Consider the following 15,809-nt stretch of genomic DNA (forward strand, 5'->3'; position numbering starts at 1 on the left):
GGACACAGCGCTACGGTCAGGTGACGATGGCAAAGGGAGTGAGGGAGGGGTTGCGCACAGGAAGTGAGAGGGAGGGATCTTCCATGTGTGATTGCGAAAGCGAACACTGGAGGTAGATTTTTTCTTGTAGTTTGATGGGACCCCATCTTGCGATTCTATGGTGAAGGCATTGTAATGTATGGTGAGAGAAGGAGTGGATCTCATGTGGAGGAGGGAGGAGAGAGATATCAAAGGTGGAGGGGGAAAGAGCTTTTCTTTTTGCATGCATCACCTTCTTCGAGACGAGCAAGGCTAGGTACGAGTGAACATAGAGGGAGAGATGGTATGCCCATACAGGCAGAATATATAGAGAGAGAAAGAGACTCGAGAGAGGGGGATGTCATGGCCGGTGTGAGGGAACATTGCATGTAGGTAGCCATGGCGAGGGATGATGGCAATGATGGCCCTTCTTTTACCTTATTGACCTTATAATTCAAAGATTCCCCATAATACCATGGAGAAATTATTTGAGTTTTAGAATTTCGGACCCTATATATATATATATATATATATATATATATATATATATATATATATATATATATATATATATATTGTTGAAGATGATGAAACATGAAACAGAAGGAAGACAGCAACTCAGAGTAGGAAGAAGATGGAGAAGGAGAAGACACAGAGCTTGCGTACGAGATCTCTGTAGTCTATCTCTCTGTATTAGAATAATAGAGTATATACAAACTCAAAGCTACAAAGCTTATATGAGACCCTAAGAGATAAGGTGTCCTTTCACACCAGATGTCCAGGGGGAAAAACCCAGTGGGAGAAAAGTGCGCTTGGTGAACCGCGTATACACACTAACACTACTACATGTCTACAAATCCCCCCTGTAGTGATAGTGTGAATCCGTACAAGGTAGCAGATCATCATGTGTATGAGAGTAAGCCCAAAGCTTTTCGGAAAGCTTCAAACTTTTCTCGTGATAACACCTTCATAAATAGATCTGCAATGTTATCCTGTGTAGGACAATAAGTTAGTGTGATCTCCCCTGCATGTAGCCTTTCCCTGACATAGTGGTAGTGAACCTCTATGTGCTTTGTTCTTGCATGAAATACTGGATTCCTTGCAACTGCCATAGCACTCTGACTGTCAGTGAAAATGGTAGTGGGTGCCTGTTGACACTCACAAAGATCTTCCAATAACCTGCGTATCCATACACAATCAACTGTTGCCGTGAAAGCTGCCCCGTACTCAGCTTCACAAGTTGATGTAGCCACAGTGGGTTGCTTCTTGCTTAGCCAAGATATACATGCATTTCCAAGGAAAAAACAATTCCCACTTGTGGAATGTCATGTGTCAAAATCACCAGCCCAATCTGAATCGTTGTAACCAAGAAGCTGCATAGAACTGTGCTTTCCATGTATATCCCCCCTTGGAAAGAACATGGAAAGATTAGGGGTACCTGAAAGGTAACGAAGTATGCGCTTCACAGCCTGCCAATGATGCATACCTGGGCTGTGCATAAATCTGCTTGCTTATGAAACCCTAAATTGAATGTCTGGACGAGTGTTGCCTGCCAAATATATCAAGCAACCAACCGCTGTTGCATAAGTATGTACATCAAAAGGTTCTCCAACATCATGCATGCTCAACTTTGATCCAATTTCTACGGTGTAGAGATTGGTTTACAATTTTGCATACCAAACTTGTCCAAAATTTTATGCAAATATTTTGCATGCAACATGTATATGCCATCCTCTGATTGCACAAACTGAATACCCAAGTAATAATGTAGCAAACCAAGATCAGACATCTCAAAGGTTTTTCTCAAAGCATCTTTAAACGCTTCAATTTCATCTGTAGTATTGCCTGTAAGAAGCATATCATCCACATAAAGTGTTAGCATAATGAGAACCCCATCTCTCTTTTTGACATACAAAGTACTTTCTGTTCGACTATTCTGAAATCCCTGGCCAATCAAATAAGTATGTATCTTCTCATACCATGCTCTTGGAGCCTGTTTGAGACCATACAAAGCTTTATGCACTCTACATACCTTTTGCTCTTGACCTTTTACAACAAAACCACTTGGTTGACTTACATAAACTTCTTTCTGCAAATCACCATTCAAAAAAGCACTTGATGCACTTTCCAACCATGATGAGCAACAATTGCAACTAGTGATCTAACTGTGGACGCACGAGAAGTAGGAGCAAAGGTTTCATCATAATCTATGCCTTTCTGTTGCGCATAGCCTTTTGCCACAAGCCTTGCTTTGTACCTGTCAACATTACCATCTTGTTTCCTTTTTACCTTAAAAACCCACTTTGTACCGATAGGCTTTTTACCTGTAGGTAAGTCCACTAGATCCCATGTATGATTCTTATGAATAGAATCAATTTCTTGCTGCATAGAATCTTGCCGTCTTTATTAAAGACCTGTTCTTCCTTTTTGCAATAGCAAAGCCACTAACTCTTCAAAATGAAGAGGCTCAGGATTAGCTCGCAAAGACAGAGTCAAAGAAGTCTGAAAAGTCAAATAAGATGGTGGTAGTGAATTGAGTGTTTTGGAAACCAAGTCCTTCTCTGGAATCACTTCATCAATGCTAAGCAATTGCTCTTTAAGATCCCTGATTTTTGTAAGATGCTCGACGATATCGTCACCTTCGTCCATCTGTATTTTGTCAAGTTGTTTCTTCAAAAACTCTATTCTGGCAGCGTTTCTTCCTCCAAACATAGCTTGCAGAGTGTTCCAAGCATCCTCAGAAGTTCTGCAAGATCTGATATGTGGTGTGATTGTCCTCTTTATGATTAAGGCAATCACAGCCATAGCTTGTGCATCTTTAGTATCCCATTTCTTTTGCTTTGGAGTGACTTGTGAGGGTCCTACACCAACAGCTGCACCACGACCAAGCGTGACAGGTGCAATGCTACCTGGACGAACTTCATCTCCAGATACATAATCCCACAATCCTTTACCAACCAAAACATTTTTGGCCATAAAAGACCAAAGAGAATAGTTGGTACCATCCAATTTGTCTTCGGATGTAAACGCACCAAAAATCTCTTTCTCCGTAGATTGAGCCATACTGTGGATGCACACAAGAGAGCAAAAGAACCTCCAAGAGATTCACAAATCTCCTCTCCAATGCAAGCAAAACTCTACACAAAATCTCAGCACAAAGCTAAGACAAGCTGCTTCCCAAAAGAACTGTTTACCTGAAGAAAATCTGTTAAAAAGCACACCCTCTTGATCTAAACGCCTCCGAAAAGTAACTTCTGCTACGCTACCCAGAACAAAATTCTGAGGGCTCAAACGGCTTCAAAAGGGGGGTAACACTCCAGGTCGCCTGTTGAGAATACTCCCGGAACGTCGAGGATGCTCCCACGAGTAAATTTTCCGAAAACTGCCTGAAAACTGCGATTGTGCGCGCGGACGCGAAAACGCAAGTAGAGGCTCTGGAAATCACCTTGCTCTGATGCCAATTGTTGAAGATGATGAAACAGGAAACAGAAGGAAGACAGCAACTCAGAGTAGGAAGAAGATGGAGAAGGAGAAGACACAGAGCTTGCGTACGAGATCTCTGTAGTCTATCTCTCTGTATTAGAATAATAGAGTATGTACAAACTCAGAGCTACAAAGCTTATATGAGACCCTAAGAGATAAGGTGTCCTTTCACACCAGATGTCCAGGGGGAAAAACCCAGTGGGAGAAAAGTGCCCCTGGTGAAGCGCGTATACACACTAACACTACTACATGTTTACATACATACATATATATATATATATATATATATATATATATATACATATAGAGAGAGAGAGAGAGAAAAAGTATTATTTTCATCAAAGGTTATAATATGACATATGGGACCAAATCAAACATGTCAAATGTTTTATGCTAAGCTGTCAGTGACTCTTGATGCTTGAAGATTATGGAGATGAGGGTGATAATTGAGCATCCATGAAGTAGTTGGGAGGCTAGAAACGTGAGGAAAGCAAGTTTGAATGTGATAAAATTTGGGCACTCAATTAGATTATGAAGCTAAGCATGCTCAACTTGCAAGGGGCACAATGTGTAACAATGGAGAACAGTTCCCAAATGCCCCAATATCATGTCTCGTATCAAAGGGAGTGGGAGATAAGTTGGATCACTGCTCAGGTGCAAAGTATGGATGAGAAGATGGGCTCAAGCATTTAAATGTGAGTTCAATATATCAACTCTTTGAGATTAACCTACTTTAGCAATTTATGGAAATGTGGTAATTTGGATGTTACAAGTTGTCACAATTTCACAATTTGTTTAATGTTTGAACTCTTCACCATCACCATAGCATGATTAAGGATATCATTGATTCAATGTCACTCTCTCATATCATCATTCATCATCAAAGCATTAATAAGGATATGGAGATGATGATGAAGGGTGGGGTATCACTTTTAAAGAGTGATTGTTTGGTATAAAAATTCACGTTCCAAAGACATGGATCTCTACTTCATTTTAGTGTGTTGGGGCGATGAGATGATGCTGGTACCTCTCTAATTTCCTTCTTGTGAGCACATTTAGGCTTGAATTTTGTGAAATTCGATTAGGTTTGGTTCCACCCACCAAGTTACAATACAACATCTCAAACCTCAAGGTCTATAAGTTTTCACTTCCTTGCCTCTCTCTCTCTCTCTCTCTCTCTCTCTCTCTCTCTCTCTCACACACACACACACACACACACACACACACACATAGAGAGAGGGAAAGAGAGAGTTGAGAGTCAATGAGAATGTTTGATGGATGAAACTCATTGATTCCCTCACTCTCAATCTCATGTTCACCTAGCTATGTTAGTAGACCAAGCCCCATATAATCTTTTACACATGGTTAACCCCGTGGTTTTTTGGATCCTCAAACATGGAATTTTGAAAGAGTTTAGAGATTTCATAATGGATCTTGGAAAGAGTGACTGTTGATAGCGTAGCAATGAAAAGAGCTGTGAGTATATATGTTAGGCTATGTTGATATGACTAAACATAGTTTGAATGTAGTAATGACTTGGGGCTACATTATGTGTAAGTTCAAGCTACAATTAAATTAATTTGAGGTCACTTAATCTGTGATGGTGGAGGGTTTGCCGGGGCGTAGGCATTCAGGCGACTTTGCGGGATCACTAGACGAGTGGAGAGAGGAATGTGAGGAGGGTGCACGGGATTGCACTCTTCGCGCTAGGCAGAGATTAATTTGCTCGGTAGAATGCCGAGTGGTGGGGTGGTTTGGTCATTGTGCACATTTTGGTTGAGGTGTCATCGATGTTCTCTGCTCCCAGACCTACGTCATGGTAAATGCCAACGTGCTCTCCTGCTCCTGATCTGGCTTTTTTTGCGCTTAGCTTCTGGACTTGTGCTTATTATATCTAACTTAGCATACTTATGTACTACCAGTAGCCAATGCACTTATTTTCCCTTGTTGATAGGGTAGGGTCACCCCGAGGTTTTTGTTCCCAAGGCTTAGGTTCGGTTCTCAATGGGTCCCCGCTTCAGGAGTAGTATTTGTGCTTAGCAGTGGGCTTAGAGGAGTCCAAGTACGATGGAAAGTATGCCAAAACTCTCATATGCTAAGGCACTAGTGGGGGGGTCTAGATGTGATGAAGAGACAACATGTTGCGACTCAGCAGTCCGATGGTTAAGGTCTGGAAGGTGTTAAGGCACAGCAGGGCAACCACCTCAAAAGGTCTTTGAGGAGGCAAGAAGAGGCCCATCTGGCTCTGGTACATCAATTGGAGAGTCGGCATTCCAAGCCCCGAAGAAAAGACTACCTCAAGTAGTTGAAATTCAAAATGTATGTTCGGTGTCGGTCCCACCGGCTTTGATTAAAAAATAGCTTGGCGTGGTGGCTAGCTCGTCCTTAGTGTTTGGTTTTATGGGCAAGATGTCCTCACAGATTGAGCTCGTCAGATGGATTTCTGGCCCTATGATCGTCAACCAAGGCAAAACAATTAACTTTGTCATATATTTAACCAAGGGGTTGTTCACTGTTCGGTTCAACAACCTTGCTGCAACAACAGACAAAATTATGGCCAAAGGTCCGCTATACCTTAAATGTTCCTTAGTGTGCGTGTTACCTTAGAACCCTTCTTTTGAATCTTTGGAGTCATTCAAGGATTTGTGCCCAGTGTGGGTGGACTTTATCAACTTACTGATCTTGTTATGGGAAAATCTGAGAGATCTAACAAGTACCCTGGGTGTTCCTCTGTTTGTACCAGTACACAGAAAGCTGGGGACCATCAAATAAGGTGTGCATTTTCTGGGATGTACGTAAGCCTCCTCCAGAGAGCATGGCTATTAATGTAGGTACATTCCTTAAAGTCATGCCTCTTTGATTAGTACATTCTTTGGAGCATGTTTCAAGTGCAATGGCTTCAGACACTTTGCTATAAATTGCCATCTGAACAGGGCAAGTGAGGCAAAAGAGGGTAAGGCTGATAAGGTACAAGAAACTACATCCAATGAACCAAGTGAATCCAAAATGGAAGTCGAAGTTACTAAGCAAGGAGAAGGTGGGAGTTGTACTGGAAATGCAGGTTTTGAAGCTAGCAAGATGGGCACTCATGAGGTCACCCTCTAGGACCACGCTACTACTGAGCCAAATCCAAAGGTTAGCAGCAGCCAAGCCACCCAGAATCTTTAGTTCTCGGCTTTCCATGTGATCTAAACACCAATGAAGCTTTGCCAAAAATTTGTTGTGTCCCCCACCCTAAAGAAGGTGAATGAGGGCTTGCAACAAGTCTCTATGATTAAGTGCAAGCAAGTAAAAACCTTGGTGCGAAGTAGCTTCCACCGCAAGGAGTACCAACTAGATAGTCATGAGTCTCCCATTCATTTGGGAAACTTCTTCAAGGTGTTGCATGCCAAAAATATGAGGGGCCAACCCTTCTCAAAGATGTCTTTCTCCCAGCTGACTTGCAAGGGTTGTCGTCAGGGTGAGACGGAGGAGGATAACCAACGAGAGACAAAGATGGATGGCTCCCTAGACATAGAGGAGTTTGTTCCCCTCTCCCCCTAATGGACGGCTTACAAATTGAGTCCTGAAATGTGACGAGCATTAAGACAACTAAAAAGAGCACTCTGTTATGGGAGGAGGCTCGAAAAACTGCTACAAATTGTTGGCTTACTCAAGATCACCAACTTGATGCTTCCAAATGCAGGAAGCAGGCAATAGGGAGTAATATAGTGTGTTATGGTGATGGTGCTCTTGGGCTTAGTGGGTACTCTCCATTTTTGATAGGGAATTGGAGCCACAAGTAATGCTTAACCATGCGTCAGGGAGAGTCCTAGGGCTAAGAGTGAAGTGGGTAGGAGTGTTTATTACTTTTATCAATGTATATGCTCCTTGTGATGCTAAGGGGAGAGCCAAGCTCTGGATGGATTTGAGGGAATAGTCATTGGAAGGAGACTAGTGTATCATGGGGGATTTCAATATGAGGCTCGGAAGGACAAAACAGGCTCGGATAGCCTTCTGACAGGTTTAGAAAAGTACAAATGGCAAGCGCTTGCAATGTGCATTGCTTGATTTGTGGACTGCTGGTCCGTGGAGAAGCTCCTTGGACTGGACGTACACAAGCCTTCAGTATGCCAATGCGGCTTCCCGTCTGGACACGTGCTACATTTCCCATCAGGCGGATTGCTTCCCCTTTTTTGATGATTGATGTTGATACCTTCAAGAGTTGGTCGAAACACTTCCCCTTGATGCTCTGCATAGCCAAGGCTAGTATTGATGCATGCTTTTTAGAGATCATATCTTTAGAGAATAATTTTATTTAATAATGAAGCGTGCAAGAATATATTTGGCACTACCTTATCGATGCATAGAGAATGTTTGCACATGTTTTCATCTTGGGGGGAAGGTAATGAAGGAGAGTGTCGCAGAGTTAAGCTTTGCTACTAATTAGCCGCAACAACACGTGAGTCACAAACTAGTTGTCTCCCATGCAATTCTATACTAGAATGTGACCCGCAGCAATGTGCACATCACATACTAGTTGTTACTTTTCTCCCATGCAATTCTATTCTGGAAGTCAATGTGGTGAGCTTTGGTGTATCTTTATCATGTAATCCACTAGTCTCTCCATGCTTGTAATGTCAAATGGAAGTAGTCCCAACTCAAGCCAAAGGAGCATGTAAGGTATTTGCACCTTCATTTGGTGAAAGTTTGTAAGAAAAGACTTTAGAACAATGGATTCTTTAAAGAAGAATCACACTTGAGACATAGGTAGTACCTTTTCCAAAAGGAAAAAATGCTTTGCCTTCCGTAAATGGTTCTATGAAGTTGAAGATCACATCCAATGATGGCAACAAATGCTTTATTGTGGACAACTACAAAATTATAGTTGCAACTATATTCACACCATGTAAACTTTGTAGCTATCACTTTTAACACAATTGGATGATTTTTGACAACATTATTCACACTGCACTTCACAAAAGGGCAGGGGTCACCTTTAAAAGGCAAACACAACACTCAAAATGAATTGTATATACACATGCATACATACATACATATACTCATCCACACACACACACACAATGTAGATATACATATATATATATGCATGTGTGTGTGTGTTTGGGGGGGAGGGGGAGGGGGAGGGGGAGAGAGAGAGGGAGAGGGAGGGAGGGAGGGGAAAAGAAGAAGATTCATAACAAATAAAACCAAGAGATCTAAAAGACCCATCCGATGAGTGTTGAACTAGTTCTTACAAGATAGATAAATAAAAGTGAAATGCACTATTGTCTACAAAAGGCCACGATGACATGTGAGACCAAAAGCTACAACCATCATCTATTTTGAGAAAAAAAGAATTTTACACAAGACCTTTTGTAGTTTGAGGTCCTTGGGAATCCCCCCCCCCCCCCCCCACCCCCAAAAAAACCAAACCCAAAAAAAGGAAAAAAAAAAAAAGGAAAAACAAGCAACACCACACACTAAAGCTTCTTCGTGGAACAATTTTAAGAGCAGGGACTTCAAACTATGAAGTACTTTCCAAATCTATAGCATTGAATAAATTGCATTTTTATTGAAAAAATATATGTAATCTTTTGGCTCTAAGCTTTTTATTGGACTGTCGAGTACTTTGCAAAAGCAAACATAAACAAGCCACATGATTGAGAGAAAATGTCCATCATCAACTTGAAACACAAGTCAGAGATTGGAAGACAAAGTGCTTCAATTGAGCATGTGTGCCCTTGTGTATTCCAAGAAATTTGTCTTTCCTCATCATAAGCTTCCGTTTAAAAGGTTTGTTTTGCTTCGAATAATTGTTTTTGTGTTTAAAGGTGGTTGCAAACACCTAGCCATAAACTTTATAAATGACTATTTAAGCAAGTCCTCTCTGTTTCCTAATTTTGACTCTAGACACACACTCTCTCTCTCTCTCTCTCTCACACACACACACACACACACATTATTAGTCCACTACTCTCTCTTTTACTAAAGAGATACCCATATGCAAGGAGGGTAACAATTATGAGAAGTCCCAACTTAAGAACAATGAGAAAGAAGATGCTTATATGTGAGCTATGGTTGACTGGTTTGAGCACTGAAGAATACAGACAACATTGAAATTTTGTGTGTGACAAAACAAGGCCCTTGAATAGGAGGTATCTGGGTGAAAATCAAGTCTAAGATTCAAATGTTGCTCTAGATCAATGCATCACTAAAACATATGCATTTCCTAGTTCATTGCTTCAAAGTCACTGTACACCTTTTGGAGCAGATTTGTAACATTTTACTCGGGGTATAACAGGGCCCCATCCCATTGTTGCGACTTGCCACAAATCTACTTAGCTTGCCCTTAAATATCAAGAACATGAAATGATTTTTCAAAGGAGATTCTTATGGATTAAGAAGAAAGTTTAAAACATGTAACGTGCAATCCTGGGACCCTCGAGGATCAGTCTGAGCTCGAGATTGTTGTATATTGCTGATGTTCTTAATACTATCCACTCACAATTGTGAGTTTTGCAAAAAAAAAAACATGTATATTGAATGAGACAATTCAAAGCTTGTTGTGTTTGACCATGATGACTAAATTTCACCCCTATTTCCCCTAAATTTCACCCATGTTTAAAATGTAATCTTTGACCTTAGTGACTAAACTTCACCCCAATTTCCCCATGTTTTTATTGTAATCTTCTTTTAAAGGATTGGATGTTAGCCATGATGCCTAAAAGGAAATCAATTGAAGTTTAAGCACTGCATAGGTGCTCAAAAACGCCCACATAACTTCCTACACCTTTACCTGATTGACTTTCCACTTATAGGTGTTAGCAATGACCAATCACTATAGAATCCAAAGACCTTTTAAAACCTGTATGTACAATTGTATATATTTAGATAAGAGCATGACTCCCCCCCAATTTTCACTTGTTCTTGATAGGTTTTGATTTCTTTTTCCCTTGAATTAGTGGGTGCTTGTCCTCCAAATGGATAAAAGGAGCATTACCCCCCAAAACGTATATCCAATCTAGTGACATCCCCTTTTGTATTGCATATGGATATATGCGGTTGGTTATACTTTTACTCACGTAGCCTAAAATAGCTACATGTATGTTTGGCCAAGACATTGGATTGTATCAATTTTACTTGGTGGAATGCAAGTGAGCATGTCTCATATACAAGGATGAGGGTGCTAATGATAGAGGTCTGTAGGTGCATGAGCTAGTGTGGGCTGGCAAACTACCATATATATGGCACGACAATGAGTTGTATAGTTAAAATAACTAGTCTAGGCGTAACTTGGGAGCTTAGGCAATACAAATTGGAACTTGTATGAACGAGTCTATCCTAGGAGCATTACATCGCATTTGGCAATGCCATTTGACATTGCAAGAAATATTACAATAATTATGCACAATGTTCGGGCGGTGCCCACAACTTTTATCTTTGTATTTGCAACTGGTAGCTTCAAAGAGGACTCACTCCTTGTAGTTGTTCCAACATACCAATACATGATTGCGGGGTTCTTAAAGGAGATATGCTCAAGGGTCACAAAGGGCTGACACAAGTACAAAGAGGGCTTTTAATGTAGAGGTTTTTGTACTTTTTCCTCACTATGCATTAGTGCATGATCAATGCCACTATCTTTGTTATACTCATAGCTTAGACTTGCATTTTGACTCTTATGCCATTCTTGTCTCTAGCTTAGCTTATTCTTAAAGGAGATATGCTCAAGGGTCACAAAGGGCTGACACAAGTACAAAGAGGGCTTTTAATGTAGAGGTTTTTGTACTTTTTCCTCACTATGCATTAGTGCATGATCAATGCCACTATCTTTGTTATACTCATAGCTTAGACTTGCATTTTGACTCTTATGCCATTCTTGTCTCTAGCTTGAGCCAAACTCATAGCAAAAGATAAAAATAAACAAAAACGATGTACATGAAGTCTATATACATAACATTGAAGCAAATTTTGGCTATGGAATGCCAGAATCTTCACTCTTTTGCAAAGGGTTCTCTTTTGTGCCTGTAGAGAGCTCTTACTATGGAAAAGAGCTTGAAGAAATTGAGCTCTTTTCTTGTGTGTTTTTGTGGGAGAAGTTTGGCTAGCAGCATGCCTTATGTTGACATCTTTGACTATATTTCTTATAGTGATGGAGTTGGAGATGTAATCAACCTTCTGGTTTGTATGGAGTAGATTCTTAGGTACCCATGCTTCAATGGGCAGTCCATCATTATGCAGGTAATGTGGTCCTTGTTCTGGTTGGGAAGTTTTTGATCTCCATACTAGCCTTGTTCTCATATATTTATTTGGTCCTTCAATTTAGAGGTTTCCTACAATATGGATAGTGCTACATTTAGCTTTGATTTGGCAAGTAGCCAAACTTTTTGGTAGCCTTTATAGTAGCCTTGTGTCATGAGGATATCCTTTGGTACCCACTTTTACACTATGCTCTTGGGAGGACTATGGTGGGCCTTGGAAGGATTTATGGTAGTTCTACTCGATGATGCAAGATTATGTTGCTTCCACCTAGGTTGTCTTGACTCTTGTGAAGGTTTAGATCTTTGTTGCCTTCTTACTTGATTAGGCTTTGGGTGCACTTTATATGTTGTGCTGTATGGAGTCAATAACCACAAAATTTATTGCCTATAATGGAATCCTTGTGCAATCAAAGACTTTTTAGTAGTAATCCATCCCTTGGACACCCTAGTCTTTGTTGCTTTAATTCCACCCATTTGTGTTCATCACTATCACTTAGCTATCATTCTTGGACTAGTGCTTTTTGCACTAGAAGTTGCCTTAATTGTTGCCTTTGTTCACAAAGTGAGGGAAACTTTGGTTGATATGCCTTTGGCTTCTTTGATTTGTGCAATTGGATGTGTACAATACCCTAGCAGAGAAAGATAGAACGAAAAAAATGGTTTGACCGCCATTTAAAAGACAAGGACACAAAAGTGGGAGACAAAGTTTTTATGTATGGTGTACGTAACAAAAAGAAGAAATTGAAATACGCTGGTAAGGGACTGTATCGAGTGTGTGAAATGACCCCGTAAGTTATCATTCATGTGGAGACTCTAGATGGAGTTGAAATCGTGGGATTCCTTAGTGGGAGTACATTCAAAAGGTACTATGATCCTTTAAGCCAAGAAGAATTGCAAGCCATCCATCAAAAGAAGGAAGCCAAGAAACAAACATAGCTTAAAAAGATACAAGCCTAAGCTGAGGCTCAAGAACGACAACAACATCTTAGACGCCAACGAGAGGCTAATTTGGGGATCATGAAAGCATTTTTTGAGGAAATCGCTGACGATCCATTAGAATCTAAGCCATCTCTATGATACCCGATTGAGCTAAAAAGCCCCTATGGGAAAGTGTTGTATAATGCCTTGTTAGGTACGGGAGCTCAACATAATTTGTTGTCAGGTAAAATTATTTGAGTGTTTGAAATCTTAGGAGTTTTTTAGGCATAGAGAAGCTTTCTCACTTAAACAACAAAACACACTAGTGAGAATACAAAGGAAATGGAAGCAAAAACAAAAGTGCCACGAATGTAAAATCTTAAGCTGTAAGAGAAATCTCGGCTTGATTTGGTACTTCACTCACATGTATTGTCTATAGTACTACAGTCCTAGAGGTTCCTAGTGTGGGTGCGTTTCCAAAGTGAAAGAAAGAAAAATGAAGAGAAAAGAAAAATGACATGAAAAAGATTTCCATTGAGCTTAAAGTGAAAAATTCAAGCTTTTCTTTGGAGTTCTGAGAGTTAGTTGGCTAATCAAAGTTGAAAGGCACAATTAGAGAATCTTGCATTTAGATAATCTTCATAACTTAGCTAATACTAGAGTAGTTGTTTTAACCTTAGTCATAGCTAACTAATCGATAGACTCATCCATAAGCCCAAAAATCTTGACTGATTAATTTCATCAAAGTGCAATTTATTTGTCCTTAATGGTAGTGTAGCATTTCATAATTCTTTGTATTTACTCATTTTCACATGTACTTTACATTCCCCTCATGCTTTATTGCCATATAATTCAGCTTGCATACTCTCACGATGACTTTGCTTTGCAAAAATTCTATCCCAGATGCTCTACCACCTCGACGAACGGGCTTCACCTCACTAGCTTCCGCGAAAGGAATCTACATCTGGAAGGGGGGTATGTTAACCGATGATGGACGCCTTATCACATTGTTTTGAGTCATGGGCCAGGCTTGTTTTATAGGTACTTGGATAGATGCTTGGGTGATTGCCAATGAGAGGTGCCCTACATCTCATTCTAAAGGGTGACTGACCAATGTGGGCTCCCCATGTATGAATGGGCCAAACCCATATAAAAGGGCCATTGTGACCTAAATCCCTCATTCTAAAGGGTGCATGCTAAAGAAGAGTGTTTTTGCCCTATCTCCATTCCCTTCTCCATTGTGTGCTCACGTGTGTGTGTGTGTGTGTCTATGTGTGTGCTAGAGAGAGAGAGAGAGAGAGAGAGAGAGAGAGAGAGAGAGAGAGAGAGAGAGAGAGAGAGAGAGAGAGAGCGATTGAGCATTGCAGGGACATCGGTGGTGGCGAGATGGCGACGGGTCGCTCTTCTTCATGGCAAGGAATCCTTCACAGTGGCGAGCATAGAGCGGTGAGTGATACACCCTTGCTCTCTTTTAGCTCGCTAGGTTTGCTTGTTGTGTGCTTGCAGCCATCTGTGGCGCACACACGGTGCTCGACAAGTCCCTAGCTCCAACATGTGCGGCAGACATGCATACTTTACCAAGCCATCGTCCTTTAAAGTTCTACTACCCAATGGAACAAGTCTTGTTGAAGTACAAGAGGTTGAACAATATATGCAAGCAATTAGGTAGATGGAAATTGAGAGCCTACGTATAATACAACAATGCTGATCCGTGAAACCCTATGACAACAATCATGCCATTCAAGCAAACACCAAGTGCTCCCAAATTAGCAATCACTAAGGTTAGACCATAGGGAGCAATAATGGCTCCACTTCAAGGGGAACCTCCAACACACCAATCTTAGAGGGGATATTCTCAAGGAAACTTGGGAGTATGAACTGCAAAATGAGACTTTGACCGACCTATATACGGGCTACACATACCATGTGGATTGGTTAGAGGTTGTACAATCCATGTCTAGTTCCACAAGTCTAGAGGAGCGGCAACGGATGGTCTGTGATGTCATCCATGGGGTTGTCTAGTCAGAGAGGCAAAACAAGGGAATTAACACTCCTTCGATGGGTCCTATGAGATTCTTGGATACAGAAAGTCCAAACAACCGACCCTATCACAAATGGAGACTCCCTCAGTAAGTCCCATGGATCCTTCATATGTTGTTACAGCCTGGAGTCTCAATACAGTCTGAGCCCACAAGCAATAGTTTTACCTTTCCAAATTTAGTTCATCTTTCTCTCGAAGGCACTACGACTAATATGCCTATCCCAGTAATGAGCATGGAAAAAAGTACACACTGGACCTCGTTCGTTAGTAAAGCACCACTACCTAGTAGCACAGTGCCTACAACAATACCTATAAGTGTATACCAATCATGTGTACATGTTGGCACTCATGCCCATGTAGATCCTACACCCCCAATTTTTTCGATAGCTTACGCTCCACGACCACCCTATCCAAGTCCTTATTCTAGTGGGGCCATACCAGCTAGCATTAACATGTCACATCCTGCATTTGCTATGCTTAGGGTCACACATATGAACTTTGGGCCACCACATGGCGCAACGTCATACCAAGCTTGGAACCCAAGGATCGCCCATATACCAAACCCAATGCAAACCCCCATTCCACATGCAGTCTCGAAAGCACCTTTGCCCACTATACCTGCTCACTTGGGTGACTTGGCAACATTTGCTCAAGCTATCGATCGATCTATTATTGAAAATATGCATAGCAGACCTGATAGAGAGCCTAGAAGTAAGGCAGTTCAAGTGGCTAAGCTCACACAAATATTGAATGGAGAGGGTGATGTTACAAAGCAAATTGAGGTATTTGAACACGTATGTGGTTCACTAGAAGAGCACAATGAACTACATAAGTGGAATGCTTTGTTGGAAGGAGGGTTGCAGGGAAACACACATAGCTTGGAGAAGAAGAAGGAAGCTCAAGGCACACAAAGAGTGTATTACTTAGTGTGCAATGGAAAGATAGATAGCCCTAGAGTGATGGGCGTATGAGGTATTTGAACATGTATATGATTCCCTGGAAGAGCACAATGAACTACATAAGTGGAGGCTTTGTTGGAAGTAGGGTTGCAGGAAAACACACACAACTTGGAGAAGACGAAGGAAGCTCAAGGCACACAACAGAGAGTG

This window comes from Adiantum capillus-veneris, chromosome 29 (assembly GCF_014529385.1).
Source record: "Adiantum capillus-veneris isolate H3 chromosome 29, ASM1452938v2, whole genome shotgun sequence".
NCBI lineage: Eukaryota > Viridiplantae > Streptophyta > Polypodiopsida > Polypodiales > Pteridaceae > Adiantum > Adiantum capillus-veneris.